This window comes from Crocodylus siamensis, chromosome 4 (assembly GCF_052110815.1).
Source record: "Crocodylus siamensis isolate JL-2025a chromosome 4, ASM5211081v1, whole genome shotgun sequence".
Classification (NCBI taxonomy): Eukaryota; Metazoa; Chordata; order Crocodylia; family Crocodylidae; genus Crocodylus; species Crocodylus siamensis.
The window spans coordinates 10,417,072-10,444,101 of NC_143398.1; positions in this window are offsets into that span (position 1 = coordinate 10,417,072).

Below are 27,030 nucleotides of genomic sequence, written 5' to 3' on the forward strand. Positions count from 1 at the left end.
TTTATATTTCATATAAGTATTTTTAGTGATTCTAAATTTTGGTAGGGTGCATGGAATCATTACCTTGTTGACTGTTGGTTTCTTATATTAATTGCCCATCGTACATAGAGATGAAGACTCACAAATCTGCTCTCAGGGTTTTTTTTTTAAACAAAAGTCCCAGGTGTTTCATTTTTAAAAGATGTTACAGCAATAAAAAAGTTATTAAAGTGGCTTCGTTCATGCTGTTATAGCTGAAGTTGTGTCAGCATTTCCATTATAAGCTCATCTTTTCCAGAGTAGATGCTTCGGTCCATTGGGTAAATAACACATGTTTTACAATGACACACATCCAGGAAAGCCAGAAATATTCAAAGATAAGACTGACTTGGAGGTTTTTTCCTTCCTTAAATCCAGTCTCTTTATATTTGTTGTGAGTCTTTTTCATAAATGTATATATAAATCAGGGACTGGTCATCAGTGATGCTGAAGTGGTTAGAAAACAAAAAATAAGCAAATAATATTTTTTCTTGGTGAGCATTTAAAAATAATACTTTTCCCCCTCTGCTACTAATACTTAGCACTGTATTTTGCTTTAGAAACACTTAGCTGTCTCTCACATAGGAGTAGCTAGCAGATGATGAGCATAGTAGGCAGCAAAGATAGGGAAGGCAGCAAAGAGCTTAGAGTATTGGCAGAGCAAGTTAGGGATCACTGAGGGAAGCTAGATGCTTTCAAGACACCAGGCTGAATGACATGCATCATAGGGCACTGAAGCAATAGGCTGAGGTCATTTCAGAGCCACTAGCTATCCTCTCTGAGAATCCATGGAAGTTGGGTAAGGTCCTGGATGGCTGGAAAAGGAAAAATATAGCACCTATCTTTAAGAAGGATGAAAAAGGATCTGAGGAATTACAGAACAGACAGTCTAACCTTGATATGTGCAAAGATTATGGAGCAGGTCCTCAAGGCATCTAGACAATGAGGTTACTGGGAGCAACTAGCATGGATTCACCAAAAGCAAGTCCTGCTTGGCCAACCTGATTTCATTCTACAAGGTTGCAGGTTTTGCCGATGGGGGAGAGCAATGGTCTTAAGCGAGGTTTTTGACACAGTATCCCATTTCATTCTCATTAACAAGCTAAGGCAATACAGACTAGATGAAAGTACTGTGAGATGGATAGAAAATTGGTTGGATCATCATGCTCAGCAAGTTGTCTTCAATTGCTGAATACTGTGTAGGAAGAGGTATCAAGTGGGGGTTTGTCCTGGGTCCATTAGTTTTTTTTTTTTTAATATCTTCATTAATAATTTGGATGATGGGATGAAGTGGACGCTTAGCAAAGTTGCAGATGACACAAAATTGGGTAGAATTATAACCACTCCAAAGCGTAAAGCTAGGATCCAGAATGACCTGGATAGATGGGTTATTTAGTCCAGAAAAGAGAAGCCCAAGGGGGGAGGCATTATGAACCAGTATTATTAATTAAGTAATATCAATAATTTGATAACAGTCTTCAAATACCTGAATGGGGATTATAGAGAGAATGGAAATTGGCTTTTCCTGGGCTCATAGGGGACAGGACTAGGAGTAATGGCCTCAGGCTGCAGAAAAGAAAATTCATGTGGAGATTGAGAGGAACTTGCTGACTATGGGAGTGGTCAGTTATTGGAGCAGGCTACCTAGACAAGTTGTGGAGTCTCCACCCCTGGAAACTTTCAAGACCAGATTGGATGGATACTTGGCAGCAATGGTTTAGTTAGGGGTGATCCTGCCTTGAGTAGGGTGCTGAACTAGATGACCTCATGAAGTCCCTTCCACCCTTCTTTCTATAATCCTATTATCTTGAGATTCAGCCCAGTGTTAAACATGCTCCTTGAATGTAGAGCTTCACTGAGAATTTACCACAAATAATTTATGGAGCAATTATCCTCATCTGTGTTTACCACCAGAGTGCAATTTTGTTGGTATTTTTTGGGTTTTTTTGAAAGTCATTGGCAATTATTCGATGCATCATTTGTGGAAACATAATTCAATCAGTATACTTATTGAATGGTTTTGCTTTGACTGTGGCATTTTAGTATTTAATAACATCTCTGTAGTAACAGCACTAGTGAAGGGCAATAGGGCCAATTGCTCTGGATCCAGATTTGGGGGGCAAGGGGCAAAAATAGTGGCTGCTTCCTGCCACTACATGTTCATGATCATGGAGGAAGTGAGAAGTTGCCACTTATACTTTACCTCGGGAGCCTGACCACATCCCTACACAACTGTATCTGCTTGATTAGCTTTGACTATTGTTTCTGACTGTACCTGGAGAGTCCAGTTTTGGGAAAAGAATGATTAGTATATGCTGGAATCGAAATCACTTTTTACTTACTGTCTCAATGACTGAGATCAGGACCCATTCTTTCTGCAATTTATAGATTCATCTAATATAACTACTCAAACTGAGGTCTCCAATACGGCATGCAAGGGATAAAAAGGGAAAGCAGAAGGAAATAGGGAAATATATAAATAGAGAACAAGAAAGAATAGAGGAAAAATAATGACAGTTCTCCCACGGGGCTCACATGCATTAATGTGCTGTGGTTACTGCGCATTAAGTTTAGTACCAGTAATAACAGGTACTAACTAAATGAACAGTAACTGGTGTTATTGCTGAGTAGAGCCAGCACGTACCTTTTAAGTGAAGATAACGTGCAGGAGATTCATTTACTGTGCATTAGCACAATAGCACAGCTTTTGCTATGACACGCATATGGGCTGTAGAATACGTCTACAGTGCATTTAGCGTCTTGTGTAGACATGCCCACAGCGTGACTGAAGTAACATAGTGTTACTTTTTTTTTATTCACTGCCCACAATCATAGGGGCATGTAGAATCATAGAAAATGAGGGTTGGAAGAGACCTCGGGAGGTCAGCTAGTCCAACCTTATGCTCAAAACAGGACCAACGGCTCTGCAATCACATCGGCCAACTCCCTTAGCACACTCATGGCCATCACATCTAGCCCCATGGACACATCCGACTTTTCAAAATAGTCCCTAAGCTGTTCTTTTGCTGTTTTTAATTGCTCACCTTATCCCAAAACTGCTGCCTTTTTTTTTTCACTCAATGCCTTTTTTACCTCAGTCTTCACAGACAAGTTCAGCTCCCAGACTACTGCACCAGGCAGCACAGTTTGGGAAGGAGGTGAGCAGCCAACGGTGGCAAAAGAACAGGTTACGGACTATTTGCTAAATGCTGTTTTTCCTCCCCCCAAAATTGCCTTGTGTCTAATGAAGGGACCCTTAAGTCTAGTTTGACAAACTTAAAAAAAGGCATGTGCAGTTGAAGAGTGTGGGTCACCGCTATGAGTAACTCAGAATGAGATCTCCCATCTAGCCTAGGTGTTCCCAGATGGTGGGCTGTAAAATCAGTCCAGAATCCGACTGCTTTTCTGTTAAGTTTGATGGCATACGTACACCTAGGAAACGTTGAATGTTGACAGTCCTCGGTTGGTCCAAAAAGACTGGGAATATTCATCTACCATATCTTCCTATTCTCTCTCTCCTTCCTAAAGAACATTACAATAATCTGGCTAGACTCGCCCTTTTCCTGAGGTTAAAGAGACTTTAATTCAGATTCTCCCATCTGTCGTCTAGACTGCTAGTTTCTAGAGGTATTTATAAAAATAAAAGAAAGGAAACTGTTCATGGCTTTAAGTATGAGTTACTTTAACTGCTTTAAAAAACAAAAACAAACTGTTTTCTGGAACAGAGTATTTTTGGCACTGACAGTTCCCATAAAGAGAAAGCTAATGATTTTTTTCTAAGCATAATATGCAGATAATTAAGATAATGTTTTTAGCAATCTGAAGTGTTTAACCGCCTTCAGACAATATAAATCTTTTTTTCACAATTCATATATTTAATTTAACTATGCAACAAAACTGCAGAAAGAAATATGATGGTTTGCATAATTGCACAGCCACGTTCAACATTATATCTTAAAAATGTCTTTCTCAGTCCTCCTCTTGATAATTTCCTTCATAACTGGGCAATTTAGGCATCTATATTTTTCCTCTTTCTTTTTCCTTGGCATATTACTTGTCACATTTTAATACAAAACATTTGCTCTCGGTTTGTCTTACTATTTAAAGTGTACATGCATATGTAGAGTGCATATTATACGTATACACATGCGTGTTTGTGTAGGCATATGTGTGCGGAGGCATACGTATATGTATAGAGGAAAGGTGTGTGAGTATAAATAGACATTGCCTTTGTGCCACCATAATTTTTTTTTATGACAGCACAAAGGGAAAGCTAACAGAAATCTGCAACATTTCTCAATCTATAAATGCCCAAATTTGCAGTCCTGACAAAACGTGATGATAGTTTCTGCCGCTTTATTGCACCAGGTGTCTGTTTGCTTTATGGTGCAAGAGTGCAGACAGCCGGGAGCTGCCTGCACTCTCTGGCTGCCCTGGGCAGGCATTCCCAGGGCTTGAGGGGTGCCTGGCAAATTCCCAGTGAGGATCAGAGTGCATCCCTGCATTTGGTGACATGTATTTATACCCAAATATCAACAACTGTGCCTTTAGAACTGCCTATGTAGAAAATAAATCATCAATGCACCGTGAGATTACTTAAGAGAAGACATGGTGGCAACTCTTCCTTTGATTATACCAGGCAAAGCTTTGCTGGTATTAAGATAGCGAAGAGATTTGGGTGGGGGCTGTATTTATTGTTCTATGGGATAACACTGCTAGCGTTACATTCACTGAACACATTATTACAGAAAATAAAGCATCTGGTTGCCCTTTAGTTTGAGTTGGGCTCCAGAAAATTATCCACAAATAAATCATTTTTTTTAGAGTGTGCAAGTGAGACTGTTTGGATGCTTTTTGGAAAGATGGGATACAGAAATGTAGGGGCAAAGCTGAATTTAACATTCAGCCTATGGATGAAATAGAGCCACCGAAGATGTGCTGACTGAAACTGCTCCTTCTATATCTCAAATGTTCTCCAGTGAGTGTGAGCTGTAGTGCGTCATGATTGGCACAACAACGCTTGTGCAGATTCGATAGGAAGCACATATCATCTGGTAACTGGAAGAATCTGAACATATAGGCACCTGTGCAGTTGTATGGCTCCAGCTCTGGTCTTAAGGGAAAAGAGAATTTTATTTCTTAATCTCTACTGGCCCAGTATATTTGAGTTGTGCCCTAGGGAAATGATATGGCCATAAAAGAGAGTGCAAAGCTACTATTGCTTTCATTTCAACCAGTATATTTAACCACCAGTCACACTGCCCTTCTGAAGGGAATAAGGTGAAATGTCCAGTATAACTAGAAGTGTTACACTATTTTTTCCCCCACCAGAGTTCTATGATAAATGAAAATTGCTGGAAATGGTCTGCTTCCCTGCACTTTATTTTTTTGATTGAAAATCATTTCCCCCCCTCATTTTTTGGCAGTTTTGGGGCTGAAAATATTTTCCACTGAAACTGTTGTTGAAACTTTCAGGGTTGGGGTTATTATTTAATCAAGTGTGGTCTACAAGAAATTTTTGCTGTAAGGTGCTTCACTGTGTAGTCAGATTTTTACACCAAAATATTTTGTGTAAAAACAAAATTACAAGTATTTTCATTTTTCACTAGACGTATAAGATGTGATTTTCAAAAGCACCCAAAGCTAGCCAAGCTCTGTGCCCATCAGAGGCAAAGACAACATGTCACATGTTAATTTTACTTTGAGTTGGTTCAGCCCACCACACACAGCCAGGGCGATGCCATGCCATTTTCTAGTGAAATGAAACAGCTAGGTAGGTGAGCCATTCTCTAGCTGGCAGGTTTCTGACTGTATAATTTACTGGTGTTTCAGAGAATATAAAGGCTGATATGTGGATTGCGTCTAGTCATGCTACAGAAATTGGGGAGTAATTTTCATCTGATTTAATATGGTCTTGTGAAATTCTGTTGCAAACAGTGTTCAAGTTGAGCTCAGCATGATTTGTTGAGAGCTTATATAATATTCAATGCTTCCACTTGCACTGCTCATTTTATCAATAGGTCTCGCTGTGCCTTACAAAACAGGGTAGGAATTATCAGTCCCATTTTTACATAGTTCCTATTGCTTCCAAAGAAATAATACATTTTCCCCAAAGTCATGCTGCAAGTCATTGGCTAATGCTGAGAGTAGTGCCTCTCGGGCCTTTAACTGGTTCTGAACCCCATCCTAGAGGACTGTTCTGATTCCATCACAAAAATGTACTAATAGCCAAAGCTACTTCACGTTAAAATTATTAACCATCCTGCTGCAATTCTTCTACCAGCAAAACCACATGCACAATATTCAGCTGGAAATTGTGGAGCACAACAGTCAATGTGTCACTATAGTACTTGCTGTTATGAATTAATTAGCTGATTTGCATTTATATAGCACACTTCATGCAGAAGCAACACATGGCATTACACACTTAAAACACATTACAATTAAACAGAACTTCTATTAGAAAAGGCAAGACAAGTATTCAAAAAAAAAAAACCCAAACAAAAAACAGAGACTTATAAAAGTAAAATTTTTCATTGCTCTAGTGGGAGGCATCTTACAAAGAAAAGCTCAAACCCTTAACAAAGGGCAGCTGGAAGTTACAGTTGCAGGGAAGGTGATTGATCAAGCATTCAAGGAGGTAAATGGAGGTAAAAACAAGAAGTGACTAATATGCAAGTACAGTAAAAGCAATTATGCATTTAACAAGGAGTTAGTGGCTCAAGTTCTCTATCATTGTGATAGGTTGATATGTATAAGTGACCACTCTAGCTGCTGAATTTTGAATAAGCCTAGGACTTCTGTAGAAAATAGTCAAGAAAGGCTAACAAATGAGGAATTGAATAATCCAAACTTGATGTTATAAAGATGAGAACCAAAAGCATTACATCACACAGGGTGCATCTACACATGAAATTAGTGTGCTTGAGTAAACTCGAGTGCCGGAGTCAGCTGCTCCTGGGCACAGCATCTTCATGTGTGCTCAGGACCACAGCAATTCAAGCTGGGGCAGTCCCAAATGCACTTGAAGACACTGCACCTGGGAGCAGGTGACCCAGAGCAGGGACCATGGGAGTCCTCCCCAGGCTGTGGGAGGCAGCATCGAGTGGTGGAGGGGCTGGCTGAAGCATGAAGCATCTCCCGCACTGTACCACCGTTGTGCCCCAGCCAGCCCTAGTCAGAGTCTACACATGCATTTCAGCACATGTAAGCATGCCGCTGTAGGATAGTAGTTTTCCTGGGCAGTTAATTAGTTTACTGTGTCCTAATAGGTGCTCATGTATAGACTGTAACTTTTTACTGTAGAATAGGGCTGTGCGAAGCTTCAATCCATGATTCAATTCAGTGGAGATCTAGGCCAATTTGGTGACTGAATCTCTGAATCTGAAACAAATCAGGAGACCCTTTAATTATCTCTGAATCAAACGGAAATCCTCTGAATCAATTTGGAGAGATTTGGAAAGATTCAGATGTAGACACTGCTTTAAATGATTTTTCTATACACCTGCGTACCAGGCAGCTCATGAATGCTGTGATGGTGGGATGGATGAAGCATCCCACAGAAGAGTGGGGGGGCTCCCCAGCACACTCAGCTGCAGACCCAGAAGTGGAACACAAGCACTTCCAGTCCACTTCTGGGTCCACTGCAGAGTACATTCCCCCCTCCCCATGCCCCCCTGGCTCAGCCACTGATGCCTCCTGGGTCTGGGGGGGGAGCATCTAGGGCCCCCGCAATGGCCAATCGCTGAGTCAGAGAGTGGGAGGGGGGATGTGCTCCTATGGGATGCTCCATCCTCCCCAGCATCACAGCATTCACAAGCCATACCTGGTACCTCAGGGTAACTTGAAGTATGTAAAAAAAAAAAAAAAACCATTTAAAGCTGTGTCTATGGCCAAATTGCTGATTCTCCAAATAAGCATCAAATCTTCAGATTCGGATTTGGCCAAATTGATTTGGGGACAGTGATCCAAATCAACGAATCGAATCACTGTCCCCGATTTGGGCCGAACCTGACTCGAATATAGCCCATTTTGCACACCCCTACTACAGAGCTCATTAGTCTACTCCACAGTCAAACACATGTGTAGATGTGCCCACTGAGACAGCAATTGTCTTAACCTCCTAAATTCCTGAGATGGTGAAAATGAATTTTGAACAGCACAGCTCAAATGGGCTGATTAGGATGAAAAATACCAATGCCAAGGGAGTGAAGAATCTCTGCAGAGCAGATTGTTGGTACACAGGAAAAGAAGCAAAAAGTCAATTGAGTTTTATCCGAGTTAAGTACTAGGGCTATTCTAAGCTTCAGGTGCTGATTTGATTTGGAGGAGATTCAGCCCGATTCAATGGCCAAATCTCCAAATCCCAATCAAATCAGGAGACCAATAAAAAGGTCCAAATCAATTTGAAGCTCTCCAAATCAATTCAGAAAAGATTCATAGAACTTTGGAGATTTGGGTAGTCCCCACTCACTGCTGCAGGGGGGGCAGACCTGGACTCCATGCTGGTAAGTATGGGATTGGGGGGATTGGAGGAGGGGACAGGGGCCATGGGGGGGACCCCTGCCAGACCCCATCCCCTGCCTGCTCCCCCAGGCTCCCTGAGGGCCCCCTGACCTCTATTCATTCTTCCAGCCCCTCTGTGGCTGCCCTTCCTGGCCCTAGCTCCTGGCTCTTTAAAAAAATAAAATAAAAAAAGCCCTGCAGTCACCAGATGCTGCAGTGGCCACTGGGGCTTCTGGGAGCTCGTGTAAGAGCCTCCCAAGCAATGCAGGGCAGTGGGGGGCAGCAGAGATTGCACCCCACCTGGCAGGAACAAGTGAGTGCGGGGCTTTTTTTTTAAAGAGCTGGGACACTGGGGCTGGGTGGGGCACCTATGGGTGGGGGGAGCAGGCAGGGGATGGGGCTTGTTTGATTTGGACATTCGGCCAATTCAGCAGGGGCCAAATCTCTGAATGAGATTCAGCCAAATCAATTTGGGACAGTGATTCAAATCACTGAATCAAATCACTGTACTCCGAATCAACTGAATCCAAATCTAAAGCAAATACTAGCTGCTTCGCACAGGCCTATTAAGCACTTAGAGAGAGAAAAATATGTTAGTAAGATTCAAAGTTAGACATCTGACAAGGATTATGCACAATTTAAAGGGAGCCCATTAGGGACAAGAAAAGCATTTGGTGACTTCAGTACTGAAATGTTAAGTGAAATAATAAATGTAAGAGAAAGAGAGAGAGAGAATACAAAACAGAAAGAAAATGAAAACTATGACAGTATTTCCACTGCTGCAGCAAGACCTCAGATTTAGGTCATATTTTGTGGTGCACTATTAAAACATTATGGGCTGGATCTTCAGCCAGTGAAAACTGTTGCAATTTCATGAGGTCAACTTTCCAGCTACCCACTATTAAGGCATTCATTTCTTCCTTATATGGTTTCCCATTGAAGTAACCCATGAGTTAAAGGTGTGGAGGACACTTGGATACTTGCCTGGTTTTCCCTAGCAGAAGTTCTCTTTATTGTACACTGTAGTCCAAGTGCATAGTGCAGGCCTTGCTTGCACACATTAGCAGAATGGTATTACGTTAAAGGATAGAGTAAATACAACGAAAATGTCCTAGCAGTGAGGCAGGAAGTCCTAATTATCCCTTGATATTTGTGATTTTTATAAGTTTCAGGTATGCAAAATATAATTACCAAGTTACCATTTTTCCAGGACACTGTAGTGCAGGCATCTTTACTTTAGTGACAAGCACTACTTTATTGGGTTAGGTGCTTATTTGAAAGCAACATGGCCACTCGCCATTGTTCCAGTGCTGACTCAGATACAGTTGTGCCATCTATCTACTGAGTTCGTAACAATATTTACTGAAGAATTTGTGCTCAGAATGGGCCTTATATTGAAAGACAGTGTTCTTCTTAACATCAATTCAACTACTTAGTGAAAAAAAGATCTCACTTGGCTCCAATCATTGGTGGGGAACAGTGATTGTTTTTACATTAAATGTGAGGTTCAAACTGATGAACAATTGTCAGTTGAAACTTGGTTTGGATTTTTTTTTAAATGACTTGCTATTTTTCAGCGTAAAAATGATCTGCGTACCAGCCTTTCCTTTATTCTACAAGAAAACAATGAAAGACAGAATTTCTAAAAACGAAAAATAAAAACAAAGGGTTTGGGGGGGGGGTTATTGGTTCCTTTTTTTGGATTTTTGTGTGTTTGTTTGTTTGTAAATTCAGGAAATATTTCATGTTTTTCAACCATTAAGTTTTTCTTGAACAGGGAACAGAGTGGATAGGCAGGTACCAAGTCAGTCAGAGTACATGTTTTGGAATCATTTACCTATACTAAATAAGAGTGTCAGTTTGAGAATAAAATATGCCAAGTGTTATATTACAGACTTCATCTGGAATCTACTCAAAAGCTCACGATAATCCAGAAAGAGGTTGTTTGAATTTTAAGTGGGGCTTTGCACTTTGTTTCATAGTTTCATAGCTGTTAGGGGCTGGAAGGGACCTTACCAATCATCGGGTCCAGTCCCCTCCTGCACTTGAGCAGGAAAGACTGCTGGGATCAGATGACCCCAGCAAGATGGGTGTCAAGACACTTTTTGAAGATAGCCAGGATGGGTGACCACCCACCCACCCACTCACCCACTGTACCCATTGTTCAAGCTATGCTGGTTGTCTAAAGGTATCTGGGAGGCATGTCTACATGAGATGTGCTACAGTGATGTAGCTTTGGAGAGCTAAACCTGTATTGCAGCAGCTATGCCATCCTAGTGACATGCTCCTTTGCTCTAGCACATCACTACAATAATGTAGTGGCTAAAAATAACCATGCACCGTTGGTACACTGCATTAACGGCTGTTACTGCAGTAACAACGGCACCATAGGAGCACATGTAGACGTGCCCTGGGTGGACATCAAGGTTTGGGCTTTGACCTTTTAAGTTCCCGAATTCATGGTCTCTCAGTTATCTGATGGATCATGTATTTCTTGTCTTACATGTCTGTATTTGCAATCAGTTAAATCTCCCTTGAGTTTCCTTAGCGTAGAACAGGGGGCATGGCTAGCAAGTCATTCTCTACGAGCGGTTATCTCTACAACTCCACGCCACTATCTGGATTTGTTCACTTTTCATGCAATACCGCATGGTTTCTCGTTTCCCTCAGGCATTTGAAGGAAGCAAGGAAGAAGAATATTAATGAAGTGGAGTTAGTTGATTGGAATGGAAATATAATTGCACAAGAGGTCAGCAACAGATTTTAACAGTCAGCTATATACATGTTGGTTATTTTGTGGTAATTGTTGAAAGACATCACCAGAGAAGGGGTTGACTACAACTTGTATGAATTTTTAAAATATAAAATAAATATATGCCTCATAGGAAGGGGAAAAAATGTAGCAATCTGCAAACCCAGAAGGAAGTGTCAGAAAGCCCCTCCACTGGTAGAGGTAATTTGGGCATGGAAAAATTACTGAAGGCAGGATCATCATTATTAGAGCAAGAAAAAGATGCCCCTAATAACTGTGTTATACGCCATCAACTCTTTAGAGACAAAAATAGACTCATTTGCTCTGAGGTTACAGAGGTTACTGAGTAAGGCAGGAACCATAGAAAAAGAGATTGATACCAAGGATTAAAGAGCACAGCTGTAGAGAGAGGAGCTTGAAACAAATTGGGGCTGTTTCTAAAGCCCTGATGAAAGAAAATGGTGTCCTGCCTAGATAAGCCAAAGAAGGAAAAAATAAAGAAAGGATGTTTTAATATTAGAGCTGAGCAAAATGTTGATAATGAAACTGAACTGTGGTTTTGCTTGGTGTGGGCATTCCTTACAAGTCAAAAAGTTGGTCCATTTTCTCTAGGACAGCAAGCCTGAATTAATTTGTTTTCACGGGTAAACCCTGGGAACAATTGCCTTTGATATAAGCCCAAGCAACCCAAGTTGGGGCTGAACAGGGCCAAAGGCAGATCTGTTTCATGTACTCATCAGCGGGTTCTGAAAATACAGAAGCAGACGAAACATTTATTTGCTTAGGCCAGGGTCTGTGAGGCTCTTGGAAGAACCAGAAATTCGGGGGTAGCAGGGGCATCACTAAATTCCAGTGTATTTCGGATGTGTTTCAATGGTGCTGGGTTGAACAACAGCTGTGTTAACCGTTCAAGCTCCTTCAGCCAACACAGCAACTGGGCAACAGCATCTTGAGTGGTTAGCACCACTGCCACTTGCCCCACTGCTGATGTACGGGTCTTAATCTGGCCCGTGAGGAACGCTGTAGTCTGAGGGGCCAAATCCATTCGACACCCCGACTTAGGCCGTGGACAGAGTCTGGTTGCCAACCTCAAAAAAGCTAGAGCGCAGACATTAACACCCAGTGATGTTCTTCAAAAATGATCCTTAATAAAAGTATATTTGAAGCACTTCATTTTCATGTGCTTCTTGAAATGTTTGCATCCTTCAGTGGTTCGCTAGAATCCCATAGTGCTCTAGTCTCTGCCTCCTACAGAGTGAGGAAGAGTAGGCCAGGAAGCCAATGAGTACTCTCCTGTGCACTCAGATGTCCCCAGAAAACTCTTGAGATCAGAGGGCAATAGTCATGCAGGGATTCCTGTTTTGTAATGCCCTGGCTGTAGAGCAATGTTGCTGCATGCCTTCTTGGCCATTTTAAAGTGTTCCCATAGGGAAAGTATCTGTGTGCACACGTATCAAATTTGAAGTTGGACAAGGTTCTGTGGGTAAATGTGGTATCGTTTATTAGACCAACTGAATAGTTGGAAAAAATATTCTTTACAAGCTTTCAAGCACAGGCACTCTTCGGGCATGGTGAGAGTCTGCTGGTCCTTGCGTACTCCCTAGGATTGAATAGAAGCTTAAGCCAATATGCAAAATGCAGGTCTGTGAAAATGCAAATGCACGGCAGGGAGGATCAGAGGGGATAAGAGTTAATGGGGGTGAGACAGGTAGGTTGGAAGGGGGGAGGGAGGGGACATAAATGAGGGGAATGTTGACCAGTGCGAAAATGTAGCTAGATCAGCTAGGGTTATTAGATGGCAGGCAGGTTATAATGCGCCATGAATCCAGTGTCTATATTCAGTCAATGATTTTTTGTATCCAGATTTATGAAGTGAAGCTCAGAGTCTCATCTACAGAACGGTGTTTTGTAAACTCCCTTTGAGGATCAGAGCTGAAAGACTGGCGAGAAAGTGGTTGTCTTGTGAGAAGTGCGTCCCCAGGTAATTGGGCATTTTTGTCTTTGACAGCTTTTCGGTGCCATTTGTTTTGGTACACAGCTGCTGTTTGGTTTCTCCTCCATAGTTTCCCTCAGGGTATTTGGTGCATTGAATGAGATGTATTACATTTCTGGAGGTGGAGGTGTGAGATCCGGGGATAGTGCTGGTTCTGTTGTGGGGGTGTATTTATTGTGGGAATAGTGAAGATGTGTTGGCAGGTTTTACATTTCTTGTCCTGGCATAGTCTGGATCCATTTGGTGTGTTTTGGGCTGTATAAAGTTTGCTTCTGGTTGATGAACTTGGTGATGTTCGGTGTCTGTCTACAGGTTGGGTGGTTCTGGAAAGAGCTCTTTAAGTATTGGGTCTTCTCCTAGTATGGATTGCAATTGTTTGCCAATTTTCTGTATAGGCTCAAGGGAAGGATGTTAGTCATAACTAATGGTGTGGGATTCATAGGGATTTTCTTTTTGTACTGCAGCAATTCTTCACAGGGTATTCCTATGGTCCTTTCAAAAGTGTGAAGTATCTCTTTGGGGGAGCGGCCATTGAAGAAACCTCTTTTCAGATTTGTGAAGTGATGATCACGGGTGTAAACCAACATGGCTACAACAAACACCCCTGAAATTTGAAGTAGGGGATTCAGAGCACCTCGAGCACATGTCTATCCCTGGCCTCCATATCTGCTGCTGAGAAGCGCTGAATACTTAATTCTGGTAATATTTACTGCAGTTGTGCATTGAGGAAAACTCTTTGAATCTATCAGCTCATTTATCAGCTTCTATGTGACTATAGGAGCTTTATGTTAGATATCCAAACTGAAATTGTTAATTTATATGGTCAAAAAGCAGGGAAGGGGAAGATTTTTGGAAACATTTTGACTTTACTTTTTTTTTTCATGTCAAAATTTCCACAAAATGTCAACAAGCTCTAATTTTGAACTCCAGTGACCTGTATAATTGAAGGCTACACAGAACAGTGGCAGAGTTGGGAATAGGATACAGCATTTCTGACTCCAAGTTTTCTGCTGTTAGATCACGTTTCCTGTCCTTAAGTTTTTCAAACTTGGGAAGGCTTGTCTCTATTAAAAGAGCATTTTGTTCCGAGTAAAAATCTGGGGTGTCTAGGACCTAATTGAAGGGCTTTGCTGTTTCAGGGACTTAAGCTGTCTTGCAAGTAATTTTAAGTATACGGGTAGCTTCACTGAGTTCACTGTGATTACTCATGTGCACAAGCCTTTGTAGGAGAGGATCTTGATCAATAAATAAATATATCATAGAAGGAAATGCTCAGGTTTTCAACTTTACATTTAAAAGTAGCAATCTTACAGTATATTAACAGTGACATTTTCTTCAGTTAATAATGATGACAAGATTGATAATGGATTATGCCAAAGAGACAAGAGAAATGTCCCTACTGTTTAAGGAGCTATTTATCCTATATGTAAACTGGGCAATCCCAGAACAGAAGAGACCAATTTGTTACTTTAAGTGAGGCACTGAAAAGCTTTGGAGCAGTGTTGTCAGTTCTGTATCCTGCCAAAGGGGGTTATAATAGCTTAAAATATACTGTGGGACTAGAAACATTTGCTGTAGATGAACTTTTGTTCTCTTGATGGTTTTGAAAAAGAATCAGGAAAATGAATTTACAGCAATTAATCGACCTTAATGGGGCTGTGTGGGAATAAGTCATGGCAAAACTGGGTCTGCTATTTCTAGCAACTATTAAGTGACAGTACACTTCAAATGAGGCTGATCAGGAACATGAATATAACTTGTCTTGAAGATGTAACCACCCTCTCTTATGCAAATGAAATAAATGAAGCAGTACACGTTTTTATGAAAACATATACAGCACCAATAATTATATTTTTGACCAGAAAAAAAAATAACATCCTGGATGGAACAGTTTCTTTCATGGAAATTTTTTTTAGAGCAATGAATTATTTTTCTGTAATTCTTAAGGAAAGGGACGTTATTTCTTAGCTAACTTGAAACTCTTGTTCTGAGTTAAACTTTTAGTTGGGTTTTCTTCTCTTTTCTGCTAATGGCAGCTATCTGACTAATTCCTTCTATATAAAAGTATAGAATAAGGCTATCGTGGGTGTATCTACGTGAGTGCTCAACTGTGCGCTTGTTACTGTGCTGTCATTTACAACTTGCATTAGCACGTACTAAATGATGACCACCCAGTAACCAATGGTACAGCGCAGTCCCAGCACTGCAGAGGTCGTTTCCAACCTTACTGCTCAGTAGCAACAAGCTACCATGTGGTACCTTGTTGCTACTGCACAGTACTGGTGGCATCATGATTTGTGCCTGCCGATGCTATGTCATCGTAGTTCATTGCTATGGTGACACGGTGTCTCGTGTAGACGCACCCTGTATGTACTATATGAGCTCAAAGTAACACTTTCTAGATCAATATTAGCTTGAGTAAATATCCCTCCTCCTTTCCTGTCTCTGCTACACCCTTCCTGCTACCCCCCAGTTCTCTTTCCACTGCTTTGATCTGTTTTTATTCCAATGTGTAGCCACAAAGGGCCCTATTAAAGCCATCCAGATCTACGATCTTCTGGGCCTTGTAGGACTCAGAAGCCATGTAAAGCGGGCTGATGAACACGAAGAACATTAGTATGGGTTATAAGGTCAAATTTTGAAATCAACAGCTGGGATTTAGGGGAAGAACTCATGTGCATGGTTCACCTCCCAGAGTGCTCCACATTCAATATGTTCACCATACCCATCAACCTAGTCTTCTCACATCCAATATGAGCCATGGGACTCATCATGCCTTCCGGTTCTAGTAGGCCTCTTGTGTAGTTTCAGCAGAGCAAGGGGGGAAAAAGCCACATGCAGACTACAGATGCCTGTGGCACACCTCTCAAAACCTGCTCCCCTGCTGCAGCATACACTTATACCATGGCTATTTCCCACATATCATAGCCTAACCTATCCTTGAGTAGCAGCTGCTCACACAAGAGCCATCTTCTGTCTTTGGCTGATGGGAAGACCCATTACCACTTACCTTTGGAGCAGATTGGACTTCCCCTCCAACTCCCTGATTTACTTTTTCCTATCATCAGAAACAGCTCCCTACCCTGTGTTCCTATGGTAGAAAATGCTTATGATTAGATACCACCTCGGCCAAGCTGTGTTTCGGTTGTGGATGAATGAAGAGGACTGATGTTTCAGGCTGTCTGTGGGGTACACTGCAGACAAAATCACTGCACAAGTTATGCTGAGTTCTGTTTTCAATGGCTGTCCCCAAATCCATGTGGGCGCAGATCAAAGAAATTCAAATGGAAGCCAAGATTATGACCACCCCATGTGACTCTAAGGGAAGTAAAAGGGAAGTGGCTGCTGAATCTACCTCTACCATAAATAGGTTCCACCAGTGATGGGGTTTGTCCTGAATTTCTCATTAATAGCCCTCCTCCATAAGCAGTTCTGACCCTTATCTACATCTTATTTCTCCAAAGTATTCAGATCTGGGGGTTCACCTTAAGTCCTTGTCTAACTTGTTTAATGAATAATTTTAACTGAGGAACAAATTGGTAGTTCAAAAGATCATTAGATCTCAGACCCAAGGTGGATCTCATCCAGTGTCATGCTATTAAAAGAACAGTAGGGGAGAAATCTAAAGTACTAAATAATTATTGCTTCTTGGGGATTATTCACCATTAAACAGATTTAGATCTTGTTAAATGCAGAAAAGAAATTGCTGATCTTCTTTACGTGTATATTGGGACACACTTTCTTCCTTGTAAAGTATCTCATGCATATGTTGCAGCTACTTCCACTGTACAGTAATTAAGATTTATATTGCTTCAGGATGTTTGATGTTAACACTGGAAATTATACTTCTCTGTAATCAGAATGTAAATGTAAAAAAAATTGTTTACACTTGAGACTCTTTGTATTTGTGAATATGCAATAGACATTTGCATATAATTTAGCACGGAAATTTTAAGGTGCTGACGAGGCACTGCCAAACTATCGAAATGAAGGATTTTATTCAAATAGACTTACCGATACAGGAGTTTTAGAAGGATTCGGGACTTCTGTTTTAAAGTAAGGTCACTGTTACAGTGAACTTTTGAGCATTCTAGGATGAATCCAATATCTATGCTTACTTTAAAGTAGTCACTTGTAGTGAAAACCTGTCCTAGACTAGGTTCTGTACATATAGTATGATACAGTCTTGTATATGTCTATAGATAATTATACTTATTTCTAATACATATCACACTTCTTTATGTAGGAAATAATTTGTCCAAGATAAACCAACAGGTCAGTAGCTCAACTGGGCCCAGAACCTGGGTCTCCTGGGGACATCTTTACCTGTGTTCTGGGGTGCAGGTAGTGGAGGGGAGGGGACATTTTGATTAAAGCAGCTCTTGGGAGCCACACAAATTAAAACACCTACAGCTTCTTTCCATGTCCTGCACTTCAAAATGGCAGTGGGGGTGCTATAACTAAAGGTCATTGAATGACTTCTTTGAATGAGAGTTCTTTGAATGAGCCATTTTAAAAGTAGGGATGCTGCATACACATGATGCCAAGGCTGCTGAGTGTTTTAATTAGAACGCTCCAGCAAACTCAATTAATCAAGTCTGCTCTGACACATTCTAATTAGATTGCATCAGGCACATGTATAAGTGCCCCCTGTGACTTGTCCCAGGCCATCCTGGAAGCTAATGTTAGACATAAAATTCAAAGAAGAGTCTCAAGTGTTATTCTAATGTATGAACCACAAGACTAGCATTCCTCTCCTTAAACATGGTGCCCTTTTATACTTGCCATTTCAAACTTGGTACAAAATCTGGATTCTGTGCTGAATGCTTGGATTCCTTGTTTGGTTTTTATGAAACAAAAATTACATTCTAAAAGCCACCTCCTACTTGTGCAAGATGTACGTCCCTCACGCCAATCCGTGGGGTTTTCAGATGTATGGGTGGGGTTGGAAGTAACTTCTTTAAATTCCTTTGGTTTTAAGGCAGCATGTAGTTTTTCACCTTTTTTTCAGTATCACTTGGTTTCAGGTAAAGAACAGTGCAGCTTTTGGGAATACTGATTAGAGCTAATTATAACCTGACTGAGCTGCTTTGGCATTAAAATGCCTTGTAGAAAGAATTCACTCAGCAAAGAGATTCTCTGATTTAGATCCAGGAGAATTATATTAACTGCATGTACATAATGATGTTTGTTTGAGCTATGTTGTGGTTTTTTTAAAGGGATGCCACATATATGACCCAAAGGGAGGACACAAACAATGTGTACCTTAAAAAAAATAATCTCTCCATCTGAAACATTAACAAAGTGAAGCATACCACTGCTGGAGATGGGCAAAGTGTAACATTTCAGTTGTGCTCAGGAGTTTGGGTCAACTGTCCTAGGTAATGAAGATCAGGGGAAAAAAAGGGGGCTAGATTCATAACACTACTGCCAGGTTAGTTGCTAGCCTCCAATCCAGCAGCCTAGCGGTAGACCACAAATCTATATAGTTCTGTTTAAGTGGTATGAGCCCACATCTAAGAAGCTACCATAACCACCAAGTTATTCTGGGGTACATTCATAGAATCATAGAAAATTAGGGTGGGAAGGGACCTCATGAGGTCACATGTAATCCAACCCCCTGCTCAAAGCAGGACTATCCCCAGCTATATCATACCAGCCAAGGTTTTTCCTAGCCAAGTCTTAAAAACTTCCAAGGATGAAGAGTCCACAACCTCTCTGGGTAACCTGTTCCAGGGCTTTACTACTCTCGTAATGGGGGGGGGGGGGGGAGGTTTCCTGATATCTAACCTAAACTTCTCTTGCTGCAACTTGAGACCATTGGACCTTGTTCTGTCATCTGCCATCACTGAGAACAGGCCAGCTCCATCCTCTTTGGGGGCACCCTTCAGATAGTTAAAGACTGCTGTTAGTTGCTGTGGCAGGGCACTGTGTGTGCCTGCCACTTTAAGGCCCTGGAGCTGGCAGCTGCCAGGTGCCTGATTAGGGCAGCCATTTTGGAATCAGGGGCTGAGCATATAAACAGTGCAGTTTGGCTGCTAGAGGCCAGGCAACAACATTGCCTGGCCAGAGGGCTGCTGATATCATCTGGAAGTAAGAGAGGAGCTGTAAGGGACGGATAGGAGGCTTCTGGTCCTGGGTATGACCTAAAACTGAACCCTGCTGGACGTGGGTGGTCTGGTGGGGCTCCCAGTGGTACAGGAGCCCCCAGGAAATACCAGGCCAGTTACCACCCTGGTGTAAGGTGGGTTGGGGTGCCTTAACCCCTAGCTCCCATGGCTGGGTGGGTTACTCCTTGTCTGGAGGGCCCAGACCTCAGGGAATGAGAAAAGGGCCATAGACTCAGGGCTGACTGAGTTTCCCCTGACTGGCCCATGCTGGGGTCAGGACCAGAAGGGTCGAAGAACCAGGGGCCCGCTGCGAGGGACGCCCAAGAGCTGAGGGCCTGGGGTCCCAACTGGCCTGGAGGTGGGCTAGGGCTAGTAGCTAAAGGTCCCAGTGGGGGGATCACACCCAAAGAAGAACCCGCTCAGTAAGATATGTTGCCTGGTATGACAGCAGAAGAGGCTGCCTGAGGAGAGGAATCTAGGTGGGGTCCAATAGTAAGGATTCAGGGGCCCAGAGTGGGGGCCAGTGATTATGTGAACATTGAGATGCCATCTGTGAGGCTTGGGCTGTGGTGTAGGGGAGGAAAGGAGCCACAGATAGTGCCCCCTGGCATCGGGGCAGAAATGGGCAGCCTCCCACTTAATGACCATTTATTAAATAATTAACATCAAAGTGTGGCAGATGAGAACATGGGTGGTTAGCCCAGAAACAGTTGGGCAGGCTGCAGGGAAAGCGGCCCTGAGCAGTCCCCCTGTTACTGTTGCTTCTGTTGATCTGTTCTATTTTGAGTAATAAATTAAATTTTCACCAGAGCATGGCCTGCATCAAATGTGAGTGTCCTAACCACTGAAATACAGACCTATCCTGTTGCTCAATGAATATGTCTGTGTATGTAATCTCTCCAAAATGCCCTAGGGTGGGTAGGAGAACCTCCCAGGTTGGGAGATGTTACTCTGAATCCCTGAATACAGAGAAGGGAATCAACCTAGATATCCCACATCCTGAAAGAGTACTTTAATCACTGACCAGTTTGAGTCAGAGCTGTTCCACTAATCTCCTCTACCAGCAGTTATATGAATCAAGCCATTTTTCTTTTTAAATGTTCCAAAGTAAAAAAACCAAAAACCAAAATCTTTTAAGGTGAGCCATAAAGTTTCATGAAACATTTTTATTTTTTTTGATTAACCAAAAAAAAGATAGAGGTTTGGGTTGAACTTTCCCTCCCCTCCTGCCCACAAATTTGGCTGAAGAACTGAAAAAACAATTATTTAAACAATACTCTCAACGACACATGAACACTTCTTTCCTGAGGAAGACGATGAGGGGAAAAAGCTTCATGTGGTAGGTGTTAGCCATATTGTTTAATGTACTCCTAGAAATGGGTTCAAAATGGCAGAACCGGGTCTAATATTTGCTATCTCCCCACTAAGGGTGAATGTGTGTTATGTTCACTACCAACGTAAGCTATGCCGCTTACATTAAACTGTATAACCTCAGGCTTTTTGAGTGTATGTACCTAGCATATATGATTAGGTCTTGCTCTTACCAGCAAACATAGGTACAATAGTTGATTTTGTCCCAGATCAACCAAATTATGTTAAAACAGTTATTTTGTATCTAGGCTTATTTGTATCTAGGCTTATTTGTATCTTACTGCATCAGATCCTGCAGTGATGAAGGTAGCAGAAGAACATACACAGAGTAGAAAATGACCCACCATCCCAGTATAAAGCACACAGGGTGCATCTACGTTAGACGCTTACGACAGCTGTCTAATTAGCTCTGTAGTAAATGTCTCAGCATTTACACATGTGGCTCTATTACGGCACAAGAAACTAATAAACTCTGAAGCAGGTTAGAACTTGTAAATACAAGTACTATCCTAATGCAGAGTTTTTTTCACGTGCAGCAATGCAAGTGTAGATGCTGACATGGTTGGCTGAGGCATGAGGGGGCTTCAGTCCGGGGTCTGCCTACTGGCTAGCCCTGCACTGAAGCCCCCTCATGCCCCAACCAGCACCACTCAATCATATTAACCTGGGTCAGAGCAGCTCTGGGCTGGCAGGCTGATCTCCTGGTTCCCTGCCACCTAGGGCTGCTTCACCCAGGGTAAATGTGCTGCAATCCCTGGCGCACGTGCAAATGCGGCTCCCGAAGCAATAAACTCCAGCATGAACTGCGCTAGAGGTATTCAGCTGCATTAACTATGCATGTACACATGCTCTCAGTAGAAAATGACCCAGTGTCCTAGTGTAAAACACGTGGAGGAGAAATGATGACCTAAAAGAGTATCACCTTGGCTCCTGCCAGAGACCAAGAACAACAGTGGTAGGATGAGGGCCAGCAGAGACATAACCCTGTACCTAAGAACTTATATGCTGGTATTCACTTCCCCCTGGTTTCTTAAGCTACCACTTGACCTGCAACTTCATTTCAAGCTATTCCTTCAGTGGGATAGTGGAAGAACTCACCACAGGACCTTGATGCTGTCTAGACTGGGAATGAATTTAAAAGAGTGAAAGCTGAAGTAATTGAGGCCTTAAGTAAACTAAAAGAGCAGGGAACAAGGGAAAAGCACATCTTTCCTTAAATAAAATACAATATAACTGATGAAACAAAACATTGAAATGTTGAACAATGAATAAAGCATTAACATTATAGTCTCAGTGCATTTGTGTAACTCAAGAGCTAACAGGGAAATTGTACGTGCATAGGAGATGTTGCTGTGTTATTCTCTAATTCTACATCCTATTTACTCTATCAGAGAGTTTTTCTTCCCTGTAACAGCAGGTTAAGTTTACTGATGCAAAAAAGGACTTCAAAAGTCCATTTTCCTTGCCATAAATAGCTTTTCAGACCATCCATTAAAGCTGGTTGCTAGAGTTGGTCAAGGATTTTTTCAACACTTTTTTTTTCCTTTCAGAAAATCCCATTTCGTCAAAGATGAAGCTATTTGTAGCAGAGTTTTGGTTCTGAAGAATTTCATGTTCTGGAAACAATTTTGCAAACAAGTTTTAGAGCTTATAATAATGCCATTTTGGTGTTTTCAAAATGGAAATACTCGTATTTATGATGAAAATGAGTTGGCGTTTCCAAAAAATGTTATTTTATGTTAAGTAATGTAATGTAGGGGGGAAAAAAGGAATATTAAAATCAAAAGAACTCATTTTAAGATTATCAAAACATTTTGACTAAGACCAATCTCAATTTATTCTTCCTGGATTTTTCCATTTATAAAAACTTTCTAAACTGATTTTTTTTCCCATGCCAATTCAGTTTCATAGTTTCATAGTTTCACAGTTGTTAGGGGTCAGAAGGGACCTGAATAGATCATCAGGGCAGAGAACGTTCTTGAGCATCTTGAAAAACTCAGTCCTTTGGGTTTACAGACTAAAGACGGACTGTATTCACTTCAAACAAAGCAGCAGACTTAAATAGTGCCAGGGTAATGTTCTTATATTCAGGAGGGTCGTTGTGCTTTGCAAATGCGCCTGTTTCTGGAAAATCACCAAGCGTAGTGCTCTCTACCAGCAGTAGTTCTATAAGCATAAGTGCTGTGCCTGGTAGCATGTGCAAGATCATGCTGTGAATTTAGTACCCCTCATGGTGGCAAGATTATTCATGGCATTGCTGGCAGTTATATCTGTTTCAGGGCCACGACCTAAATGAACGATTCTTACTTTCAGTCATCCACTTGGAAGCTTCTGTCTGACCTGGCATAGGTAGCTGCCATTTATTTAGTTTATAGAGCTTGGGATTGCTGCAGTAGAAATTCTGCTCCGAAATACAAAGAGCCAGTGTATTGTGGCCTGGGAATGTTGACGCTCTGAATAACTGGCACTGCCAAAGCCTGATTGCTCACACTGAAGTCAACATTAAAAACTTTTGAAGGCACCATGCATAGTTTCATGCCTAAAAAGCCACCCCAAATGTCTACTAATGTATTTAAAGGCAAAGACCTGCAACAGTATAGGATCAGCCTAACTTACATTGTTTTCTCCACCTTAACATTTATAGTAGCCTCTGTAGGAACAGGTCCAAATGCGATCGAATCACAAATGAACTGGCCATTTAAGGAGACACTTCTGCCATTTAGAAAAGTCGCTTAAATCAGAGCTTGAGTTCCTTGATCCAAAGAATGGCCATTTAAAGGGCCTAAAGTGCACAGGCCAGGTACAGCCTCAGCACTTTTATTGGTACAAGTGACCAGAAACCAGTCCATATCCATAACAGAACAGGAGTTCAGCACACAAAGACTTGTTTAAAAATAGTGGAACCAGGTCTGAGATTTGCACCCCCCAAACCAATCTAAACTGCGCTTCTTACAGAAAACCATGTAACTTAGATCAATTCAGTCTTGGGTTTTTCTATGTCTGTACCTGGCCACAACGTTCCATTACAGTGCTGTAAATATAGGTATAATACATTACCCAAAGAGCATGATGCTCACTTGTATAAAATAAACAGTGCTTTTTCCCCCCTGAAATATAGTTCTCTCCTTTAATAAGGGGAAACAGAAATGATCTTTTTGCTTCTAGAGCAATTATGCCCTTCAACATTCATTTATGTAAAAAGACCATCACAAGAAAAGTAGGTCAAAAAAAGGGAAGCCTAACAGTTAAAGTGATTCCCCTTGAGCCAGGTTTTTGTTTTATAGGATTTAACTTAGTGAAGCTCAGAAATTCTGTTTATTTAATACACAGAAGCAACAAACTTACAAGGTTAACTTGAGTAGGAGATAAGTCCTTGATCCAAAGAAGAGTTTAAGCTTCTTCATGACTTGTAGACATAAGTTCCTATGTGACTTAATGGCTAGATTCTTGACTTTGAAGTGTCCAGTAAGACTTCCCTGGGCACAGTTAATACATACTCAAAGAAACAAGCTCCATACTGTGGCGGAATGCCAGGCTTGCGATTCCGGCACCGCTTGGGGAGCTGCGGGCTTTGCGGAGCGGGTGAGCGTGCGGCTTGTGGGGCAGGATTGGAGGTAGCTTTATAGCCGCCCTCGAGGTTAGCCCAGCTGGTGCAAGTAGATGACTTAGAATAAGTTGTTAGTTTATTTGTAATAAGTTTATAGGATGTCCGTTGGTTCACGAGGTTCCGGAGCTAGCCCTTGCGTTCCAACACTGGAACCAGTCCAATGCTAGGTGCGGCTGCCGGCTCCTTAAGTCCCAGAACTGGTCAATGGCTCATTGAGATGGGATGTTGGTAGTAGAAGTTATTACAGAGCGGATATAAGGTAAAACAAAAGGTTTTATTCACTCACCTGGCCTCACCCTCTTACGAGTAAGAGGGGAGGCCGGCTGGAACGAAGTTGCAGTAAATACAAGTATAGCGAGCGTAGATATGCTGTCTAAGCTACGATGAGAGGCAGTTGAGAAGTGGAGTCTCCGATGTTTCTTCAGTTACGGTATGGCGGATACAAAAGGGGGTCTGTTGGTTCACGGGGTTCCAGAGCAAGCCCTTGCGTTCCAACACTGGAACCAGTCCAATGCTAGGTGCGGCTGCCGGCTCCTTAAGTCCCAGAACTGGTCAACAGCTCATAAATGGGATGTTGAATACAAAACTGTAACACACGGTGAGTGGTTGTCGATTGTTGGGTTTTCGAGGCCTTTGTTTTCACTGGGATACGCCCAGACGGGGAGGCTGAGAACTGGTCTGCAGGGTGATCAGGCCTACAGAGTATTCCAGTTGTCGTCTCTGCTTGTTTCCTGCTTCTTTGCCTCTTTATAGATGTTGGTTGGACTGCCTCTGTGACACTAACTATGATATAAGCTAAGCATACAGAGATAGGGTAGTTTCTTTTACATAGTAGTTACTAGGCAGATTTTTCTACATAAGTTTCGTTTCTGCAGAAATAACACTTTTAGATAAGAAATGAAATTTACAGAATGCGCATGTGTAGCTTAATGCCAGCGGAGAAAAGTACAAAGCACTTATTTTGATTAACAGTCAAGACTTCAAGGTTACATAAATGTGAGAGTGCCGCGCGGCAGTTATACAGAGAAAAAAAAAATAAAACAGTTACACATACAACATGTATAGGATCATGCATAAATCTAGGATTTTGAAAAGGGTGGTGCAGGTGCTGTGTTACATCATCACATTTAGCACAACACATCTTCTCCAGTTAACGATAAACTGGATGCTTTACAAATATGCTAGGGGGCTAGCACGATAGTATTCAGTTTAAGATCAAAGCAAAAACAAATATAATTATTGGAATGTGCCCTAATTTGGTAGATGTGGGGGGAGTCCTGAGGATGAAGCCCAGAGGAGAAAGGGATGAGCCCAGAATGGGAGCAGACCTTTAGGTACTCCCCTGAGTGCTCCCTCTGTCACTGTGGATGAAGATACAGCAGCTGGGAGAAGTGCCTGATGGGATGCTGGCGGACCGGCCTCATCTGGTTTGGGGTCTGTGGAGCAGTGACAACCCAAGCTGCCTGAAACCAGTTAGAAATAATCATCCTGGCTGAAGGGCTCGTAAGATATACTTTCGTTAATATGTAACAACACCCTGAGTCAGGTTTCTGGTGGGGAGCAGGATTTAATGTATAGCAGGCTGCACTTGACTGTAATGCTCCCTAGCACAGTCCTTTGTCACTATTTAGGCAGACCGTGCAAGTACCTTTGTAAGAAGCTTAACAAATATTCGAGAGTCAATACTGGCATAGTACCAGCATGAGTAATGTACCTGATTAATGATTAAAACCTATGTTTATCAGCAACATATTGACTTATAGAACTCTCTCAGAGCTGTCTAGTCATTAATTAAATAGTGTATTAATATTCAATTTGCCTTTTAAAATGTGCTTATAATAAATGGTAATGGTCTTTTCATTAACACTAATGAGTTTGTGAGCAGTCCTCTGCTTTCATCATCAGTAGGGACCTGCCTAATTCACAGGAGCCACCCCTGATTTCATGGTCCAAGCATGGAATCTATTGCCATTTTTGCAATGGCATGCAGCAGGCCCCCATACCTTTGATTGGCCAAGGGCCCCCAGAAGTCCTGCCCCTCCCTGGAGATTGACACATGATCTTTCAATCCCCGGGGAAGGGTGGGACTTCCAGGGCCCTTCAGCCCATTGCACTCCACCATGAAAATCTCCCCCTGCTTCAACCTCCCTTGTCTCCCCCACCCCATGCATCAGGAAGCCATGACTTCCCACCTCTGATTTCAGTTCCCCACCACCACATACTTTTTTCCCCACTTGCTGGTTGTTTTCCAGCTTTTTTTGTGGTCCCCATGCTTTTTTGCTTGGACTGGGCTATTTCTCAGAGACATACCCAATTTACATTTTCTGCAAAAATTATGAAATTGCAAAATTGGTAGGTCCCTAATCACCAGGTTAAAAAGTTAGTTAGTTCTTTTGAGCTAAAGCCACTTTACTTATGGCTTGGCTAGGTATTTGTCTGTCTTAGAAGAGAATAAAATTGCACCAAGTGAGGAATCAGCTTACTGAACATTGGCAGCTGTGGCTGGAGAGACCAATTCTTGAGTGATAGTCCTTGTTTATATAAAGACAGACTTTACTTATATTTCTGTTCTTATAGAGAAGTCCTGTTGAATATATCAGGGATAAAAGACAATGCATCATGTGAAGTTAATACTAACTTGATCTTTAACATCATTTTTTCCCCCTTCATCATG